Raw genomic sequence first — 8,538 nt, 5'->3', positions numbered from 1 at the left:
CCTCCTAGGTTCAAGTGATTCTCGTGTATCAGCCTCCTGAGTAGCTTGGATTATAGGCATGTGCTACCACACCGGCTAATTTTTGTATTTTTGTAAAGACAGGGTTTCACCACATTGTCTAGGCTTGTCTCGAACTCCTGACCTCAAGTGACCCCCTGGCTCGGCCTCCAAAAGTGCTGGGATTATAGGCATAAGCCACTGCACATGGCCTGATTCTATATTTACATATAACTTTGATGAAAATAAAAACTAAAACTAATGGGTCTTTTTTCTAGCTAATTCTTTAGTTTAAACTCATTTTTAGCCAGATGCTGAGACACATGCCTGTAGTCTCAGCTACTTGTGAGGCTGAGGCAGGGTGATGGCTTAAGCCCAGAAGGTGGAGGCTGCAGTGAGCTATGATAGCACCACTACATTCCAGCCTGGGCAACAGAGAGAGACCCTGTCTATAAATAATAACAATAATAAACCCACTTAACTTGCTTGGTGTGCTACAAAATTTAATGTTAATTGTAAAAGTTATCATGTGTCTTTTGAAGACACAATGAGATCCACCCTTTGTGTTCCAATTACAATATTTACAATTATAATAAAAGTTGTCAGGAGAAATAACCCCATTGTTTTAAGTAATTTTTATTAAGTTTTTATTATGAGTAATGACTACATGTTTATTGTTTTTTTTTTTGTTTGTTTGTTTTTTTTGAGGCGGAGTCTCGCTCTGTGGCCCAGGCTGGAGTGCAGTGGCCCGATCTCGGCTCACTGCAAGCTCCGCCTCCCGGGTTCGCGCCATTCTCCTGCCTCAGCCTCCCAAGTAGCTGGGACTACAGGCGCCGCCACCACGCCCGGCTAATTTTTTTGTATTTTTAGTAGAGACGGGGTTTCATTATGTTAGCCAGGATGGTCTCGATCTCCTGACCTCGTGATCCGCCCATCTCGGCCTCCCAAAGTGCTGGGATTACAGGCTTGAGCCACCGCGCCCGGCCATGTTTATTGTTAAAAGAAAAACTCTTAGAAAGAATAGTATAACAAGATTGGCTCCCAAAACCCAGAACTAACTCTTGATAGTAATATATTTGTATATACTTTATCAATTAGGACTAGGTTTGGCTACATGTAAGAGAAAATCCAAATCGATAGTCATTTAAACACACAAAGTTCTGTTCCCTCATGTAATAGCAGTCCAGACATGGGTATCTAGAGTTGCTATAGTAGTAGTTTCATGAGGTATTCAGGGACCTAGCCTCCTCTCAGCTTTCTACTCCACCATCCCTGGGGTCTGGCTGTCACCCTCACGAACACTGACAGAGCTCCAGCTATCATCATGTCTGTGCTCCAGGGAACTCGATAGAGGAAAGATGAGATGTCTTTAAGGAAATTTTAGGAAGTACCACTCTACTTTTCTTTATACATATTAAGAAATTTAAGCCAGGGCCAGGCCACAGTGCCTTACGCACTTGGGGAGGCTGAAGCGGGTGCATCACTTGAGGCCAGGAGTTCGAGACCAGCCTGGCCCACATGGTGAAACCCCATGACATAAAGAAGTACAAAATAAAACATGTTCATCTATTTCATTGATAAGAAACAAAATTATAAAACCTAATGTTGGATGGAGTGCAGTAAAATTGGCATTGAACTCATATATTATTAATGTAATAAATACATTATAAATTGGTATAAAAATATAACTTTTTTTGTCCCTACTAAAAATACATAAATTAGCCAGGCGGTGTGGTATATACCTGTAATCCCAGCTACTTGGGAGGCTGAGGCAGGAGATCGCTTGAACCCAGGAGGTGGAGATTGCAGTGAGGCAAGATTGCAACACTGTACTCCATCTAGCCAGGGCAACAAAGCAAGACCCTGTCTCAAAAAAAAAAAAAAAAAGTAAGAAAGAAAGAAAGTGACTTAGGCCAGGCTCAGTGGCTCATGCCTGTAATCCCTGCACTTTGGGAGGTTGAGGTGGGAAGATCACTTGAGCCCAAGAATTTGAGACCAGCCTGGGCAACGTGGTGAAATCTGGTCTCTACAAAAAAATACAAAAATTAGCCGCATGTGGTGGTACAGGCCTGTAGTCTCAGCTACTCAGGAGGCTGAGGTGGGAGATCACTTGAGCCCAGGGAGGTCAAGGCTGCAGTGAGCCATGATCATGCCATTGCACTCCAGCCTGGGCAACAGAGCTAGTCTCAAAAAAAAAAAAAAAAAAAAAAAAAAGTTTAAGGAATTGGCTCATACGATTGTGAGTGCTGGCAAGTCTAAAGTTTGTAGAGCAGGCCAGCAGGCTGGAAAGTCAGGCAGGAGTTGATGCTTTGGTCTTGAAGTAGGTTTTCCTCATATCCAGGAAACCTCAGTTTTTGCTCTTAAGGCCTTCAACTGATTGGACGAGGCCCACCTATATTCTTGAGGAGAATCTCTTTTACTGAAAGTCAAATGATTGTCTAGGTTTAACACATCTACAAAATACCTTCACAGTAACACCTAGATTAGTGTTTGATTAAATCCTTGGGTACTTTAGCTTAGCCAAGTTGACACGTAAGACTACAACAGCAGTCTTTCTCATAGATTATGCGACACATATACATTGGCATCAGACTTCTTCACTTGATTGTGGGCAGTCCCAATACCATCACATATTCTCATTAAACATAATATTTATCAAAGTAGCTTAATATCCCAACATATCAAAATAAAGTAATATTTAATAATTTCCACATTCCAAAACATTTACAATGTTATATATACATATATGTATACATCTTAGCAATTTCAGATTATTCATTAAATTTCTAAAAATGAGATTATCGAGTTAACAATCATAATTTATTTTTAAGTCCCTTATTCCTATTGTTAAAGTGCTTTCCTGAAAGTTTGTACCAACTGACAATGTATTTATTACATTAATAATATATGAATTCAATGCCAATCTTGCTGTACTCCATCCAACATTAGGTTTTATAATTTTGTTTCTTATCAATTAAATAGACAAACATGTTTTGTTTTGTACTTCTTTATTAACTAGTATATAAACAATTTTATCATTCGCTGTGTTTTTATTGACCATTTCTATTTCTTCTCTTGTTATTTTTTGCCTAGTTTTTCTGTTAGGCTGTTAGCATTCTTCTGATTGATATATGAGATATTTACATATTAAGAATATAAATCTTTCTCTCCTTTTTTGCAAATAATATTCTTAATTTGCTTTCCTACTTTTTCTCTTTTATTTTATTATTTTTTATTTTTTTGAGATGTAGTGTCGCTCTATTGCCCTGGCTGGAATGCAGTGGTACGATCTTGGCTCACCACAACCTCTGCATTCCAGGTTCAAATGATTCTCCCACCTCAGCCTCCAAAGTAGCTGGGACTACAGGAGTGTGCCACCATGTCTGGATAATTTTTGTATTTTTAGTTTCACCATGTTTCACCATGTTGCCCAGGCTGGTCTTGAACTCCTGACCTCAAGTGATTTGCCTGCCTTGGCCTCACAAAGTGCTGGAATTACAGGCATGAGCTACTGGTGCCTGGCCTTTTTTCTTATTACAAAGTTTTTAGTATGTAAATCATTCAAAGAAACTATACACTCTTCAACTTTTCACTACGGCAATGAAAATTAATGAAGATATATTACTGGTAACAAAAATAAAGGGAACTGAAACACGAAAATGAGACTATTTTCATAGATAAACATCATTCCAATGGATGACTCAGGTAACCAGTTATATCTTTCCAAAAAAAGTACTTGGGAAAACTCAATTTTTTTTTCTAAAAATTCTTACGTATGTAATGTTTTCTTCCCTTAGTAGTATCACCAACTTAAAAATCTATTGATTGAATTGTCATTTCCAAGAAGATTTCATTTCCTCTTTTTTGGTTTGTTTTTTATTTTATTTTTTGAGACAGAGTCTCACTCTGTTGCCCAGGCTGGAGTGCAATGGCGCAATCTTGGCTCACTGCAACCTCTGCCTCCCATGAGATTCTTGCGCCTCAGTTTACCGAGTAGCTGGGATTACAGGCGCATTCAGCCACAGCCGACTAACTTTTGTATTTTTAGTAGAGATTGGGTTTCACCATGTTGCCCAGGCTGGTCTTGAACTCCTGTCCTTAAGAGATCCTCCTGCTTTGGCCTCCCAAAGTGCTGGGAATACAGGCATGAGCCACCTCGTCCAGCCTAGAAGATGTTAATACTGTGTTTGAATTTTAAGATGATCAATAATTTTTTTTTTTTTTTGAGACGGAGTCTTGCTCTGTCGCCCAGGCTGAAGTGCAGTGGTGCAATCTTGGCTCACTGCAAGCTCCGCCTCCCGGGTTCACGCTGTTCTCCTGCCTCAGCCTCCCGAGTAGCTGGGACTACAGGCGCCCGCCACCACGCCCAGCTAATTTTTTGCATTTTTAGTAGTGACGGGGTTTCACCATGTCAGCCAGGATGGTCTCGATCTCCTAACCTCGAGATCTGCCCGCCTCAGCCTCCCAAAGTGCTGGGATTACAGGCGTGAGCCACCACTCCCAGTCGCTGATCAACAATTTTTTAAGAAAAAATTTATGGGAGAATCAACTAAACAATGATCTTATGAATTCTTTCCTACTTCTAAGGAAATAAAAAAATTAAAAAGCAGCAGAAAAGGGTGTTAAATCTGTGATGGCAGTAATAGCTGCATGACGCTGATGTGCTGTAAATAAATCCTTGTGGTAATTTAAATGGACTCAGCCATTTGTGCCACATATGACACCCCAGCGTGTTTTCCTTTTCTCCTTGGTAATTTTTAGATGTTATCTCATTTACTATGAAAAGCACAATCATCCCACACACAGTTCTTGCATTGAGTTTTAATGTAATCTGCACAGAATTTTAGCTTGATATTGAAAATTAGAAGTGAAACTGAATTCTAAGCAAGTTATCTGACTTGACCAATAATTAAACTTGTACAGTGTAACAGTACTTGGAACTGTTTTTCTACTTCCTTCAAATTGGTGGTGAGTCTGTGATTATCTCCAATAATTTTTTATATTGTCAGCAAAGCAACCAACTTGTTTTCATTTGTAATTCCTAAGTGAAAAAATGGGCTAGTTGCCAGGCGCGGTGGCTCACGCCTGTAATCCCAGCAGTTTGGGAGGCCGAGGCAGAAAGATCACGAGGACAGGAGATTGAGACTATCCTGGCTAACATGGTGAAACCCCGTCTCTGCTAAAAATACGAAAAAATAAGCCGGGAGTGGTTGCGGGCGCCTGTAGTCCCAGCTACTCGAGAGACTGAGGCAGGAGAATGGCGTGAACCCGGGAGGCGGAGCTTGCAGTGAGTTGAGATGGTGCCACTGCGCTCCAGCTGGGCAATGTAGGGAGATCCATCTCAAAAAAAAAGGGCTAGTACATATTCACTTATTTACCTATAATATCCCCACTTATCAAATTTATTATTGTTTATTGAATCTATTTTTATTTTCAAACATGGGTTTTTTTTTTTTTTCCTTTAATAAAGGCAGGGTTTTGCCATGCTGCCCAGGCTGGTCTTGAACTCCTAGGATCAAGCACTCCACCTGCCTTGGCCTCTCAAAGTGCTGGGATTACAGGCGTGAGCCACTGCACCATGCCTAAAAGTTTTTCTTGTATGGGTCTTTTTCTAATGCTTTTTAAATTATGAGTCTGGTTTAAAATCTTTTATTTGTTTCCAACTACATGCATTTTAATTTTTGTTAAAAAGCAAAAATTTCTCAATTTATCTTTTGTCTTTTCATTCTGTTTATGATATTTTAGTCATATCTTAGTTCTAAATTTTAAACAGCCAAATTTCAATCTTCTATTTTATGATTTGAGTTTCATGTGTTTTTCTGGGTTTCATGTGCATTCTCACTGAAAGATTATATTAAAATACCACTGCTGTTTTCTTATAGTACTCTGTTAATTTTGTTGTTTCAAGTTCAATTTTGTCATATATTGAGATATTTTTCTTATTTGACCTATTAATATGGGTGTACTATATGAGTAGTTTTCCTATAAAATTACCTTGCTTTTCTTAAATAAATTGCCATGTATTATTATTTTAATATGCCGCTTTATCTTTTAGGAATTTTGCATTTGTTGACATACATGATATTACTCTATAAATTTCTCTTTTATGCTATCTTTAGTCAGATTGTGCTGATCATATTATGATAGCTTCTTAAATCGCATCTGTTGGCTTTTCTTCTTTCTCCATATTCTAAAATGACTTAAATAGTGACACTAGTTAGCACTATTTTGAGGGTTAGGTCTTGAACACTTTCTCAGTTTCTTCCAAGGTTAATAATCTGTGTTAAGTTTTCTCTTTACTCCATTTTGGTAATACGTATTTCCCTAGAAGTCATCCATTTCAATCAGGTTTTCAACTATATTTGTATGTAGCTGTGCCAAATACTTATTTCCTTAATTTCCATACATACTCTCTAATATTGTATACTTAGGCTTTTCTCTCCATTAAGCTAGTGTGTGGATTGTTTTAAGAATCAGCTCTTGGCCAGGCATGGTGGCTCATGCCTGTAATCTCAGCACTTTGGGAGGCCAAGGCAGGCAGATCACCAGGTCAGGAGACTAGCCTGGCCAACATGGCAAAACTCCATCTCTACTAAAAATACAAAAAAAATACCCGGGTATGGTGGCAGGTGCCTGTAATCCCAGCTACTGGGGAGGCTGAGGCAGGAGAATCACTTGAACCTGGGAGGCAGAGATTGCAGTGAGCTGAGATCGTGCCACTGCATTCCAGCCTGGGTGACAGAGCAAGACTCTTTCTCAAAAAAAAAAAAAAAAAAAGAATCAACACTTAGGTGGGGTGCAATGGCTCATACCTGTAATCCCAGTACTCTGAGAGGCCAAGGCAGGAGGATCCCTTAAGGTCAGGAATTTGAGAGCTGCCTGGTTACCTCTGTCTCTACCAAAAAACAAAACAAAACAAAACAAAAAACAGCTTTCAGATTTATTAGTTCTACTTTTTCTGATTTCTAATTAAGTTCCACTAAGTTCTATAATAATTCCTTTCTTCTATTTGATTCCATTTGATGTTATTTTCTGATTTCTTGAATTTAGAATTTTCTAAATTTCTTGAATTTTCTCTATAATTTACTCTAAATCAGAAAACTGTAGAAAGATATTTACTTTCTTAAAAGTTGTCAAAGGAACAATTTTGGACAATTTAAATTTAGCACAGTTTATTTGAGCAAAAAATGATTCATGAATTGGGCAGTACTCAGAAGCAGAAATGGCTCAGAGAGCTCCAATCTGCAACTTGGGCAGTGAATATTTATAGACAGAAATGGGAAGTACAGTTGGCCCTCTGTGTGTGTGACTTCTGTATCCAGAGATTTAACTAACCATGAAATACACATATATATATTTTGTTGTTGTTGTTGTTGTCGGTTTTGTTTTGTCTTGTTTTTTTTTGAGATGTTGTCTCACTCTGTCACCCAGGCTGGAGGGCAGTAGCACAGTCTCGGCTCACTGCAACCTCCGTCTCCCAGGTTCAAGCGATTCTCCTGCCTCAGCCTCGCCCTCAGCTAGGATTACAGGCATGCGCCACCACGCCTGGCTAAGTTTTGTATTTTTAGTAGAGACAGGGTTTTACCATGTTCACCAGGCTGGTCTTGAGCTCCTGACCTCAAGTGATCCTCCCACCTCGGCCTCCCAAAGTGCTGGGATTACAGGCATAAGCCACCAGGTCCAACCAAAAAAAAAATTTTTTTAAACCCAATAAGAATATCAATAAAGAATATTATTATACAAGTAAAAAATACAGTCTAACAACTATTTATATAGCACTTAGATTGTATTAGGTATTATAAGTAATCTAGAGATTATTTAAAGTAGGAGGATTGTGCATAGATGTTATGCAAATACTACATCATTTCATTTATTTTTTTTAGTTTTTAAAATAAAAATTTTATTTTTATTAAAAAATAAAACTGGCTGGGTGTGGTGGCTCACTCCTGTAATCCCAGTACTTTGGGAGGCCGAGGCGGGTGGATTGCCTGAGCTCAAGAGTTCAAAACCAGCCTGGGCAACATGGCAAAAACCTGTCTCTACTAAAAATACAAAAAATTAGCCAGGTATGGTGGTGGCCGCCTGTAGTCCCAGTTACTCGAGAGGCTGAGGCAGGAGAATCACTTGAACCCAGGGTGGTGGAGGTTGCAGTGAGCCGAGATCACACCACTGCACTCCAGCCTGGGTGGCAGAGGGAGACTCTATCTCAAAATATATATATATATAATTAAAAATTTTTAGAATTTTTTTTCTATATCTGTGAAAAATATCATTGGAATTTTCATAGGGATTACATTGAATCTGTTGATTGCCTTGGATAGAATGGACATTTTAACAGTATTAATTTTTCGAATCCATAAACACAGAATATCTTTCTATTTACTTGTCCTCAATTTATTTCACCAATGTTTTATAGTCTCCAGTGTACGTATTTTTTACTTCCTTGGTTAAATTTATTCTTTTTTTGGTCGGGGGTGGCTACGGAGGCTCACTCTGCTGCCCAAGCTAGAGTGCAGTGGTATGATCTCGGCTCACTGCAAC

This window comes from Theropithecus gelada, chromosome 1, assembly GCF_003255815.1.
Source record: "Theropithecus gelada isolate Dixy chromosome 1, Tgel_1.0, whole genome shotgun sequence".
Lineage (NCBI taxonomy): Eukaryota > Metazoa > Chordata > Mammalia > Primates > Cercopithecidae > Theropithecus > Theropithecus gelada.
Note: the sequence above shows the minus strand (reverse complement) of the source record.